This window comes from Elephas maximus, chromosome 11, assembly GCF_024166365.1.
Source record: "Elephas maximus indicus isolate mEleMax1 chromosome 11, mEleMax1 primary haplotype, whole genome shotgun sequence".
Taxonomy (NCBI): domain Eukaryota; kingdom Metazoa; phylum Chordata; class Mammalia; order Proboscidea; family Elephantidae; genus Elephas; species Elephas maximus.
This window is the reverse complement of record NC_064829.1, coordinates 4,367,768-4,380,340: the sequence shown is the minus strand read 5'-3', so window position 1 is coordinate 4,380,340 and position 12,573 is coordinate 4,367,768.

Sequence of the window (12,573 nt, the reverse complement as noted above, 5' to 3'; positions counted from 1 at the left end):
GAGCTGGAAGGGCTTGGGAAAGCAGCCGGGGAAAAGAGGCCTCTTGCTGTTCTCTTTTCTTTCTGCCTGAATGCGGTCAATTCGCACTTGCCAAAGCAAGGTTTCCCAGCACAAACTACAAAGCAGCAGCTCTCTTGGAAGAGGAAATCCCACGCAGTGTTGCCCTGGCGAGATAGCGTTGCTGCAGTGAGGTCCAGGGAAAACACACTGCCTAGAGAAATCCTAGCAAAGCCCTGTGTTTCCCCACAGGAATGTATGTCAGTTTCAGTTCTTTGCCAGCAACGGAGCTCAGAGGCAACGTCAGATTGTGTGTATCTCAGTGAGAGAAAGAACACTGTGACTTCCCCCGTTCCTCTGACGAAAGCGCTTAGAGGGAGAAAAGCGTCCTTTGCTTTCGCTTTCCCGCAATGAGCTCGGCAGATCTGCCCTTCGCGAAGGGCCGTTTTCCCCCGGAGAACTGCCTCGCGGTAGCCCTGTTCTGGAAGTGGAACGAGTATGCAGTGTTAGCGTTCAGCTATTGTGAAGGCTCGCTTTGGCCCAGGGCAAACGAAACGCCGGGGGAAGTCTTAGCAGAGCCCGGCGCCTTTCCACGGTTCAAAGCGTGGAACTGCAGACTCTTTTGCAAAGAAGAGAGCGCACAGGCAAAAGCAGCCCGCACGTTTCTCAGTGAAAGGGAGAACTCCCTGACTTCATCCAGTTCTCTGAGCAAAGCAGGCAGAGGGAGAGAAACTTTCTTTCCTTCCTCTTTCCTGCAACGAATTCCTCATTTGCTCTTGCAAAAGCAGGGCTTCTTCTGAAAAACTACGTCGCGGTGCAGGGATCCTTCCAGAGGAGCAACGACATAGTTTGAGCTGGAAGGGCTTGGGAAAGCAGCCGGGGAAAAGAGGCCTCTTGCTGTTCTCTTTTCTTTCTGCCTGAATGCGGTCAATTCGCACTTGCCAAAGCAAGGTTTCCCAGCACAAACTACAAAGCAGCAGCTCTCTTGGAAGAGGAAATCCCACGCAGTGTTGCCCTGGCGAGATAGCGTTGCTGCAGTGAGGTCCAGGGAAAACACACTGCCTAGAGAAATCCTAGCAAAGCCCTGTGTTTCCCCACAGGAATGTATGTCAGTTTCAGTTCTTTGCCAGCAACGGAGCTCAGAGGCAACGTCAGATTGTGTGTATCTCAGTGAGAGAAAGAACACTGTGACTTCCCCCGTTCCTCTGACGAAAGCGCTTAGAGGGAGAAAAGCGTCCTTTGCTTTCGCTTTCCCGCAATGAGCTCGGCAGATCTGCCCTTCGCGAAGGGCCGTTTTCCCCCGGAGAACTGCCTCGCGGTAGCCCTGTTCTGGAAGTGGAACGAGTATGCAGTGTTAGCGTTCAGCTATTGTGAAGGCTCGCTTTGGCCCAGGGCAAACGAAGCGCCGGGGGAAGTCTTAGCAGAGCCCGGCGCCTTTCCACGGTTCAAAGCGTGGAACTGCAGACTCTTTTGCAAAGAAGAGAGCGCACAGGCAAAAGCAGCCCGCACGTTTCTCAGTGAAAGGGAGAACTCCCTGACTTCATCCAGTTCTCTGAGCAAAGCAGGCAGAGGGAGAGAAACTTTCTTTCCTTCCTCTTTCCTGCAACGAATTGCTCCTTTGCTCTTGCAAACGCAGGGCTTCTTCTGAGAAACTACGTCGCGGTGCAGGGATCCTTCCAGAGGAGCAACGACATAGTTTGAGCTGGAAGGGCTTGGGAAAGCAGCCGGGGAAAAAAGGCCTCTTGCTGTTCTCTTTTCTTTCTGCCTGAATGCGGTCAATTCGCACTTGCCAAAGCAAGGTTTCCCAGCACAAACTACAAAGCAGCAGCTCTCTTGGAAGAGGAAATCCCACGCAGTGTTGCCCTGGCGAGATAGTGTTGCTGCAGTGAGGTCCAGGGAAAACACACTGCCTAGAGAAATCCTAGCAAAGCCCTGTGTTTCCCCACAGGAATGTATGTCAGTTTCAGTTCTTTGCCAGCAACGGAGCTCAGAGGCAACGTCAGATTGTGTGTATCTCAGTGAGAGAAAGAACACTGTGACTTCCCCCGTTCCTCTGACGAAAGCGCTTAGAGGGAGAAAAGCGTCCTTTGCTTTCGCTTTCCCGCAATGAGCTCGGCAGATCTGCCCTTCGCGAAGGGCCGTTTTCCCCCGGAGAACTGCCTCGCGGTAGCCCTGTTCTGGAAGTGGAACGAGTATGCAGTGTTAGCGTTCAGCTATTGTGAAGGCTCGCTTTGGCCCAGGGCAAACGAAACGCCGGGGGAAGTCTTAGCAGAGCCCGGCGCCTTTCCACGGTTCAAAGCGTGGAACTGCAGACTCTTTTGCAAAGAAGAGAGCGCACAGGCAAAAGCAGCCCGCACGTTTCTCAGTGAAAGGGAGAACTCCCTGACTTCATCCAGTTCTCTGAGCAAAGCAGGCAGAGGGAGAGAAACTTTCTTTCCTTCCTCTTTCCTGCAACGAATTCCTCATTTGCTCTTGCAAAAGCAGGGCTTCTTCTGAAAAACTACGTCGCGGTGCAGGGATCCTTCCAGAGGAGCAACGACATAGTTTGAGCTGGAAGGGCTTGGGAAAGCAGCCGGGGAAAAGAGGCCTCTTGCTGTTCTCTTTTCTTTCTGCCTGAATGCGGTCAATTCGCACTTGCCAAAGCAAGGTTTCCCAGCACAAACTACAAAGCAGCAGCTCTCTTGGAAGAGGAAATCCCACGCAGTGTTGCCCGGGCGAGATAGCGTTGCTGCAGTGAGGTCCAGGGAAAACACACTGCCTAGAGAAATCCTAGCAAAGCCCTGTGTTTCCCCACAGGAATGTATGTCAGTTTCAGTTCTTTGCCAGCAACGGAGCTCAGAGGCAACGTCAGATTGTGTGTATCTCAGTGAGAGAAAGAACACTGTGACTTCCCCCGTTCCTCTGACGAAAGCGGTTAGAGGGAGAAAAGCGTCCTTTGCTTTCGCTTTCCCGCAATGAGCTCGGCAGATCTGCCCTTCGCGAAGGGCCGTTTTCCCCCGGAGAACTGCCTCGCGGTAGCCCTGTTCTGGAAGTGGAACGAGTATGCAGTGTTAGCGTTCAGCTATTGTGAAGGCTCGCTTTGGCCCAGGGCAAACGAAGCGCCGGGGGAAGTCTTAGCAGAGCCCGGCGCCTTTCCACGGTTCAAAGCGTGGAACTGCAGACTCTTTTGCAAAGAAGAGAGCGCACAGGCAAAAGCAGCCCGCACGTTTCTCAGTGAAAGGGAGAACTCCCTGACTTCATCCAGTTCTCTGAGCAAAGCAGGCAGAGGGAGAGAAACTTTCTTTCCTTCCTCTTTCCTGCAACGAATTCCTCATTTGCTCTTGCAAAAGCAGGGCTTCTTCTGAAAAACTACGTCGCGGTGCAGGGATCCTTCCAGAGGAGCAACGACATAGTTTGAGCTGGAAGGGCTTGGGAAAGCAGCCGGGGAAAAGAGGCCTCTTGCTGTTCTCTTTTCTTTCTGCCTGAATGCGGTCAATTCGCACTTGCCAAAGCAAGGTTTCCCAGCACAAACTACAAAGCAGCAGCTCTCTTGGAAGAGGAAATCCCACGCAGTGTTGCCCTGGCGAGATAGCGTTGCTGCAGTGAGGTCCAGGGAAAACACACTGCCTAGAGAAATCCTAGCAAAGCCCTGTGTTTCCCCACAGGAATGTATGTCAGTTTCAGTTCTTTGCCAGCAACGGAGCTCAGAGGCAACGTCAGATTGTGTGTATCTCAGTGAGAGAAAGAACACTGTGACTTCCCCCGTTCCTCTGACGAAAGCGCTTAGAGGGAGAAAAGCGTCCTTTGCTTTCGCTTTCCCGCAATGAGCTCGGCAGATCTGCCCTTCGCGAAGGGCCGTTTTCCCCCGGAGAACTGCCTCGCGGTAGCCCTGTTCTGGAAGTGGAACGAGTATGCAGTGTTAGCGTTCAGCTATTGTGAAGGCTCGCTTTGGCCCAGGGCAAACGAAACGCCGGGGGAAGTCTTAGCAGAGCCCGGCGCCTTTCCACGGTTCAAAGCGTGGAACTGCAGACTCTTTTGCAAAGAAGAGAGCGCACAGGCAAAAGCAGCCCGCACGTTTCTCAGTGAAAGGGAGAACTCCCTGACTTCATCCAGTTCTCTGAGCAAAGCAGGCAGAGGGAGAGAAACTTTCTTTCCTTCCTCTTTCCTGCAACGAATTCCTCATTTGCTCTTGCAAAAGCAGGGCTTCTTCTGAAAAACTACGTCGCGGTGCAGGGATCCTTCCAGAGGAGCAACGACATAGTTTGAGCTGGAAGGGCTTGGGAAAGCAGCCGGGGAAAAGAGGCCTCTTGCTGTTCTCTTTTCTTTCTGCCTGAATGCGGTCAATTCGCACTTGCCAAAGCAAGGTTTCCCAGCACAAACTACAAAGCAGCAGCTCTCTTGGAAGAGGAAATCCCACGCAGTGTTGCCCTGGCGAGATAGCGTTGCTGCAGTGAGGTCCAGGGAAAACACACTGCCTAGAGAAATCCTAGCAAAGCCCTGTGTTTCCCCACAGGAATGTATGTCAGTTTCAGTTCTTTGCCAGCAACGGAGCTCAGAGGCAACGTCAGATTGTGTGTATCTCAGTGAGAGAAAGAACACTGTGACTTCCCCCGTTCCTCTGACGAAAGCGCTTAGAGGGAGAAAAGCGTCCTTTGCTTTCGCTTTCCCGCAATGAGCTCGGCAGATCTGCCCTTCGCGAAGGGCCGTTTTCCCCCGGAGAACTGCCTCGCGGTAGCCCTGTTCTGGAAGTGGAACGAGTATGCAGTGTTAGCGTTCAGCTATTGTGAAGGCTCGCTTTGGCCCAGGGCAAACGAAACGCCGGGGGAAGTCTTAGCAGAGCCCGGCGCCTTTCCACGGTTCAAAGCGTGGAACTGCAGACTCTTTTGCAAAGAAGAGAGCGCACAGGCAAAAGCAGCCCGCACGTTTCTCAGTGAAAGGGAGAACTCCCTGACTTCATCCAGTTCTCTGAGCAAAGCAGGCAGAGGGAGAGAAACTTTCTTTCCTTCCTCTTTCCTGCAACGAATTCCTCATTTGCTCTTGCAAAAGCAGGGCTTCTTCTGAAAAACTACGTCGCGGTGCAGGGATCCTTCCAGAGGAGCAACGACATAGTTTGAGCTGGAAGGGCTTGGGAAAGCAGCCGGGGAAAAGAGGCCTCTTGCTGTTCTCTTTTCTTTCTGCCTGAATGCGGTCAATTCGCACTTGCCAAAGCAAGGTTTCCCAGCACAAACTACAAAGCAGCAGCTCTCTTGGAAGAGGAAATCCCACGCAGTGTTGCCCTGGCGAGATAGCGTTGCTGCAGTGAGGTCCAGGGAAAACACACTGCCTAGAGAAATCCTAGCAAAGCCCTGTGTTTCCCCACAGGAATGTATGTCAGTTTCAGTTCTTTGCCAGCAACGGAGCTCAGAGGCAACGTCAGATTGTGTGTATCTCAGTGAGAGAAAGAACACTGTGACTTCCCCCGTTCCTCTGACGAAAGCGCTTAGAGGGAGAAAAGCGTCCTTTGCTTTCGCTTTCCCGCAATGAGCTCGGCAGATCTGCCCTTCGCGAAGGGCCGTTTTCCCCCGGAGAACTGCCTCGCGGTAGCCCTGTTCTGGAAGTGGAACGAGTATGCAGTGTTAGCGTTCAGCTATTGTGAAGGCTCGCTTTGGCCCAGGGCAAACGAAGCGCCGGGGGAAGTCTTAGCAGAGCCCGGCGCCTTTCCACGGTTCAAAGCGTGGAACTGCAGACTCTTTTGCAAAGAAGAGAGCGCACAGGCAAAAGCAGCCCGCACGTTTCTCAGTGAAAGGGAGAACTCCCTGACTTCATCCAGTTCTCTGAGCAAAGCAGGCAGAGGGAGAGAAACTTTCTTTCCTTCCTCTTTCCTGCAACGAATTGCTCCTTTGCTCTTGCAAACGCAGGGCTTCTTCTGAGAAACTACGTCGCGGTGCAGGGATCCTTCCAGAGGAGCAACGACATAGTTTGAGCTGGAAGGGCTTGGGAAAGCAGCCGGGGAAAAAAGGCCTCTTGCTGTTCTCTTTTCTTTCTGCCTGAATGCGGTCAATTCGCACTTGCCAAAGCAAGGTTTCCCAGCACAAACTACAAAGCAGCAGCTCTCTTGGAAGAGGAAATCCCACGCAGTGTTGCCCTGGCGAGATAGTGTTGCTGCAGTGAGGTCCAGGGAAAACACACTGCCTAGAGAAATCCTAGCAAAGCCCTGTGTTTCCCCACAGGAATGTATGTCAGTTTCAGTTCTTTGCCAGCAACGGAGCTCAGAGGCAACGTCAGATTGTGTGTATCTCAGTGAGAGAAAGAACACTGTGACTTCCCCCGTTCCTCTGACGAAAGCGCTTAGAGGGAGAAAAGCGTCCTTTGCTTTCGCTTTCCCGCAATGAGCTCGGCAGATCTGCCCTTCGCGAAGGGCCGTTTTCCCCCGGAGAACTGCCTCGCGGTAGCCCTGTTCTGGAAGTGGAACGAGTATGCAGTGTTAGCGTTCAGCTATTGTGAAGGCTCGCTTTGGCCCAGGGCAAACGAAACGCCGGGGGAAGTCTTAGCAGAGCCCGGCGCCTTTCCACGGTTCAAAGCGTGGAACTGCAGACTCTTTTGCAAAGAAGAGAGCGCACAGGCAAAAGCAGCCCGCACGTTTCTCAGTGAAAGGGAGAACTCCCTGACTTCATCCAGTTCTCTGAGCAAAGCAGGCAGAGGGAGAGAAACTTTCTTTCCTTCCTCTTTCCTGCAACGAATTCCTCATTTGCTCTTGCAAAAGCAGGGCTTCTTCTGAAAAACTACGTCGCGGTGCAGGGATCCTTCCAGAGGAGCAACGACATAGTTTGAGCTGGAAGGGCTTGGGAAAGCAGCCGGGGAAAAGAGGCCTCTTGCTGTTCTCTTTTCTTTCTGCCTGAATGCGGTCAATTCGCACTTGCCAAAGCAAGGTTTCCCAGCACAAACTACAAAGCAGCAGCTCTCTTGGAAGAGGAAATCCCACGCAGTGTTGCCCGGGCGAGATAGCGTTGCTGCAGTGAGGTCCAGGGAAAACACACTGCCTAGAGAAATCCTAGCAAAGCCCTGTGTTTCCCCACAGGAATGTATGTCAGTTTCAGTTCTTTGCCAGCAACGGAGCTCAGAGGCAACGTCAGATTGTGTGTATCTCAGTGAGAGAAAGAACACTGTGACTTCCCCCGTTCCTCTGACGAAAGCGGTTAGAGGGAGAAAAGCGTCCTTTGCTTTCGCTTTCCCGCAATGAGCTCGGCAGATCTGCCCTTCGCGAAGGGCCGTTTTCCCCCGGAGAACTGCCTCGCGGTAGCCCTGTTCTGGAAGTGGAACGAGTATGCAGTGTTAGCGTTCAGCTATTGTGAAGGCTCGCTTTGGCCCAGGGCAAACGAAGCGCCGGGGGAAGTCTTAGCAGAGCCCGGCGCCTTTCCACGGTTCAAAGCGTGGAACTGCAGACTCTTTTGCAAAGAAGAGAGCGCACAGGCAAAAGCAGCCCGCACGTTTCTCAGTGAAAGGGAGAACTCCCTGACTTCATCCAGTTCTCTGAGCAAAGCAGGCAGAGGGAGAGAAACTTTCTTTCCTTCCTCTTTCCTGCAACGAATTCCTCATTTGCTCTTGCAAAAGCAGGGCTTCTTCTGAAAAACTACGTCGCGGTGCAGGGATCCTTCCAGAGGAGCAACGACATAGTTTGAGCTGGAAGGGCTTGGGAAAGCAGCCGGGGAAAAGAGGCCTCTTGCTGTTCTCTTTTCTTTCTGCCTGAATGCGGTCAATTCGCACTTGCCAAAGCAAGGTTTCCCAGCACAAACTACAAAGCAGCAGCTCTCTTGGAAGAGGAAATCCCACGCAGTGTTGCCCTGGCGAGATAGCGTTGCTGCAGTGAGGTCCAGGGAAAACACACTGCCTAGAGAAATCCTAGCAAAGCCCTGTGTTTCCCCACAGGAATGTATGTCAGTTTCAGTTCTTTGCCAGCAACGGAGCTCAGAGGCAACGTCAGATTGTGTGTATCTCAGTGAGAGAAAGAACACTGTGACTTCCCCCGTTCCTCTGACGAAAGCGCTTAGAGGGAGAAAAGCGTCCTTTGCTTTCGCTTTCCCGCAATGAGCTCGGCAGATCTGCCCTTCGCGAAGGGCCGTTTTCCCCCGGAGAACTGCCTCGCGGTAGCCCTGTTCTGGAAGTGGAACGAGTATGCAGTGTTAGCGTTCAGCTATTGTGAAGGCTCGCTTTGGCCCAGGGCAAACGAAACGCCGGGGGAAGTCTTAGCAGAGCCCGGCGCCTTTCCACGGTTCAAAGCGTGGAACTGCAGACTCTTTTGCAAAGAAGAGAGCGCACAGGCAAAAGCAGCCCGCACGTTTCTCAGTGAAAGGGAGAACTCCCTGACTTCATCCAGTTCTCTGAGCAAAGCAGGCAGAGGGAGAGAAACTTTCTTTCCTTCCTCTTTCCTGCAACGAATTCCTCATTTGCTCTTGCAAAAGCAGGGCTTCTTCTGAAAAACTACGTCGCGGTGCAGGGATCCTTCCAGAGGAGCAACGACATAGTTTGAGCTGGAAGGGCTTGGGAAAGCAGCCGGGGAAAAGAGGCCTCTTGCTGTTCTCTTTTCTTTCTGCCTGAATGCGGTCAATTCGCACTTGCCAAAGCAAGGTTTCCCAGCACAAACTACAAAGCAGCAGCTCTCTTGGAAGAGGAAATCCCACGCAGTGTTGCCCTGGCGAGATAGCGTTGCTGCAGTGAGGTCCAGGGAAAACACACTGCCTAGAGAAATCCTAGCAAAGCCCTGTGTTTCCCCACAGGAATGTATGTCAGTTTCAGTTCTTTGCCAGCAACGGAGCTCAGAGGCAACGTCAGATTGTGTGTATCTCAGTGAGAGAAAGAACACTGTGACTTCCCCCGTTCCTCTGACGAAAGCGGTTAGAGGGAGAAAAGCGTCCTTTGCTTTCGCTTTCCCGCAATGAGCTCGGCAGATCTGCCCTTCGCGAAGGGCCGTTTTCCCCCGGAGAACTGCCTCGCGGTAGCCCTGTTCTGGAAGTGGAACGAGTATGCAGTGTTAGCGTTCAGCTATTGTGAAGGCTCGCTTTGGCCCAGGGCAAACGAAACGCCGGGGGAAGTCTTAGCAGAGCCCGGCGCCTTTCCACGGTTCAAAGCGTGGAACTGCAGACTCTTTTGCAAAGAAGAGAGCGCACAGGCAAAAGCAGCCCGCACGTTTCTCAGTGAAAGGGAGAACTCCCTGACTTCATCCAGTTCTCTGAGCAAAGCAGGCAGAGGGAGAGAAACTTTCTTTCCTTCCTCTTTCCTGCAACGAATTCCTCATTTGCTCTTGCAAAAGCAGGGCTTCTTCTGAAAAACTACGTCGCGGTGCAGGGATCCTTCCAGAGGAGCAACGACATAGTTTGAGCTGGAAGGGCTTGGGAAAGCAGCCGGGGAAAAGAGGCCTCTTGCTGTTCTCTTTTCTTTCTGCCTGAATGCGGTCAATTCGCACTTGCCAAAGCAAGGTTTCCCAGCACAAACTACAAAGCAGCAGCTCTCTTGGAAGAGGAAATCCCACGCAGTGTTGCCCTGGCGAGATAGCGTTGCTGCAGTGAGGTCCAGGGAAAACACACTGCCTAGAGAAATCCTAGCAAAGCCCTGTGTTTCCCCACAGGAATGTATGTCAGTTTCAGTTCTTTGCCAGCAACGGAGCTCAGAGGCAACGTCAGATTGTGTGTATCTCAGTGAGAGAAAGAACACTGTGACTTCCCCCGTTCCTCTGACGAAAGCGCTTAGAGGGAGAAAAGCGTCCTTTGCTTTCGCTTTCCCGCAATGAGCTCGGCAGATCTGCCCTTCGCGAAGGGCCGTTTTCCCCCGGAGAACTGCCTCGCGGTAGCCCTGTTCTGGAAGTGGAACGAGTATGCAGTGTTAGCGTTCAGCTATTGTGAAGGCTCGCTTTGGCCCAGGGCAAACGAAGCGCCGGGGGAAGTCTTAGCAGAGCCCGGCGCCTTTCCACGGTTCAAAGCGTGGAACTGCAGACTCTTTTGCAAAGAAGAGAGCGCACAGGCAAAAGCAGCCCGCACGTTTCTCAGTGAAAGGGAGAACTCCCTGACTTCATCCAGTTCTCTGAGCAAAGCAGGCAGAGGGAGAGAAACTTTCTTTCCTTCCTCTTTCCTGCAACGAATTGCTCCTTTGCTCTTGCAAACGCAGGGCTTCTTCTGAGAAACTACGTCGCGGTGCAGGGATCCTTCCAGAGGAGCAACGACATAGTTTGAGCTGGAAGGGCTTGGGAAAGCAGCCGGGGAAAAAAGGCCTCTTGCTGTTCTCTTTTCTTTCTGCCTGAATGCGGTCAATTCGCACTTGCCAAAGCAAGGTTTCCCAGCACAAACTACAAAGCAGCAGCTCTCTTGGAAGAGGAAATCCCACGCAGTGTTGCCCTGGCGAGATAGTGTTGCTGCAGTGAGGTCCAGGGAAAACACACTGCCTAGAGAAATCCTAGCAAAGCCCTGTGTTTCCCCACAGGAATGTATGTCAGTTTCAGTTCTTTGCCAGCAACGGAGCTCAGAGGCAACGTCAGATTGTGTGTATCTCAGTGAGAGAAAGAACACTGTGACTTCCCCCGTTCCTCTGACGAAAGCGCTTAGAGGGAGAAAAGCGTCCTTTGCTTTCGCTTTCCCGCAATGAGCTCGGCAGATCTGCCCTTCGCGAAGGGCCGTTTTCCCCCTGAGAACTGCCTCGCGGTAGCCCTGTTCTGGAAGTGGAACGAGTATGCAGTGTTAGCGTTCAGCTATTGTGAAGGCTCGCTTTGGCCCAGGGCAAACGAAACGCCGGGGGAAGTCTTAGCAGAGCCCGGCGCCTTTCCACGGTTCAAAGCGTGGAACTGCAGACTCTTTTGCAAAGAAGAGAGCGCACAGGCAAAAGCAGCCCGCACGTTTCTCAGTGAAAGGGAGAACTCCCTGACTTCATCCAGTTCTCTGAGCAAAGCAGGCAGAGGGAGAGAAACTTTCTTTCCTTCCTCTTTCCTGCAACGAATTCCTCATTTGCTCTTGCAAAAGCAGGGCTTCTTCTGAAAAACTACGTCGCGGTGCAGGGATCCTTCCAGAGGAGCAACGACATAGTTTGAGCTGGAAGGGCTTGGGAAAGCAGCCGGGGAAAAGAGGCCTCTTGCTGTTCTCTTTTCTTTCTGCCTGAATGCGGTCAATTCGCACTTGCCAAAGCAAGGTTTCCCAGCACAAACTACAAAGCAGCAGCTCTCTTGGAAGAGGAAATCCCACGCAGTGTTGCCCGGGCGAGATAGCGTTGCTGCAGTGAGGTCCAGGGAAAACACACTGCCTAGAGAAATCCTAGCAAAGCCCTGTGTTTCCCCACAGGAATGTATGTCAGTTTCAGTTCTTTGCCAGCAACGGAGCTCAGAGGCAACGTCAGATTGTGTGTATCTCAGTGAGAGAAAGAACACTGTGACTTCCCCCGTTCCTCTGACGAAAGCGGTTAGAGGGAGAAAAGCGTCCTTTGCTTTCGCTTTCCCGCAATGAGCTCGGCAGATCTGCCCTTCGCGAAGGGCCGTTTTCCCCCGGAGAACTGCCTCGCGGTAGCCCTGTTCTGGAAGTGGAACGAGTATGCAGTGTTAGCGTTCAGCTATTGTGAAGGCTCGCTTTGGCCCAGGGCAAACGAAGCGCCGGGGGAAGTCTTAGCAGAGCCCGGCGCCTTTCCACGGTTCAAAGCGTGGAACTGCAGGCTCTTTTGCAAAGAAGAGAGCGCACAGGCAAAAGCAGCCCGCACGTTTCTCAGTGAAAGGGAGAACTCCCTGACTTCATCCAGTTCTCTGAGCAAAGCAGGCAGAGGGAGAGAAACTTTCTTTCCTTCCTCTTTCCTGCAACGAATTCCTCATTTGCTCTTGCAAAAGCAGGGCTTCTTCTGAAAAACTACGTCGCGGTGCAGGGATCCTTCCAGAGGAGCAACGACATAGTTTGAGCTGGAAGGGCTTGGGAAAGCAGCCGGGGAAAAGAGGCCTCTTGCTGTTCTCTTTTCTTTCTGCCTGAATGCGGTCAATTCGCACTTGCCAAAGCAAGGTTTCCCAGCACAAACTACAAAGCAGCAGCTCTCTTGGAAGAGGAAATCCCACGCAGTGTTGCCCTGGCGAGATAGCGTTGCTGCAGTGAGGTCCAGGGAAAACACACTGCCTAGAGAAATCCTAGCAAAGCCCTGTGTTTCCCCACAGGAATGTATGTCAGTTTCAGTTCTTTGCCAGCAACGGAGCTCAGAGGCAACGTCAGATTGTGTGTATCTCAGTGAGAGAAAGAACACTGTGACTTCCCCCGTTCCTCTGACGAAAGCGCTTAGAGGGAGAAAAGCGTCCTTTGCTTTCGCTTTCCCGCAATGAGCTCGGCAGATCTGCCCTTCGCGAAGGGCCGTTTTCCCCCGGAGAACTGCCTCGCGGTAGCCCTGTTCTGGAAGTGGAACGAGTATGCAGTGTTAGCGTTCAGCTATTGTGAAGGCTCGCTTTGGCCCAGGGCAAACGAAACGCCGGGGGAAGTCTTAGCAGAGCCCGGCGCCTTTCCACGGTTCAAAGCGTGGAACTGCAGACTCTTTTGCAAAGAAGAGAGCGCACAGGCAAAAGCAGCCCGCACGTTTCTCAGTGAAAGGGAGAACTCCCTGACTTCATCCAGTTCT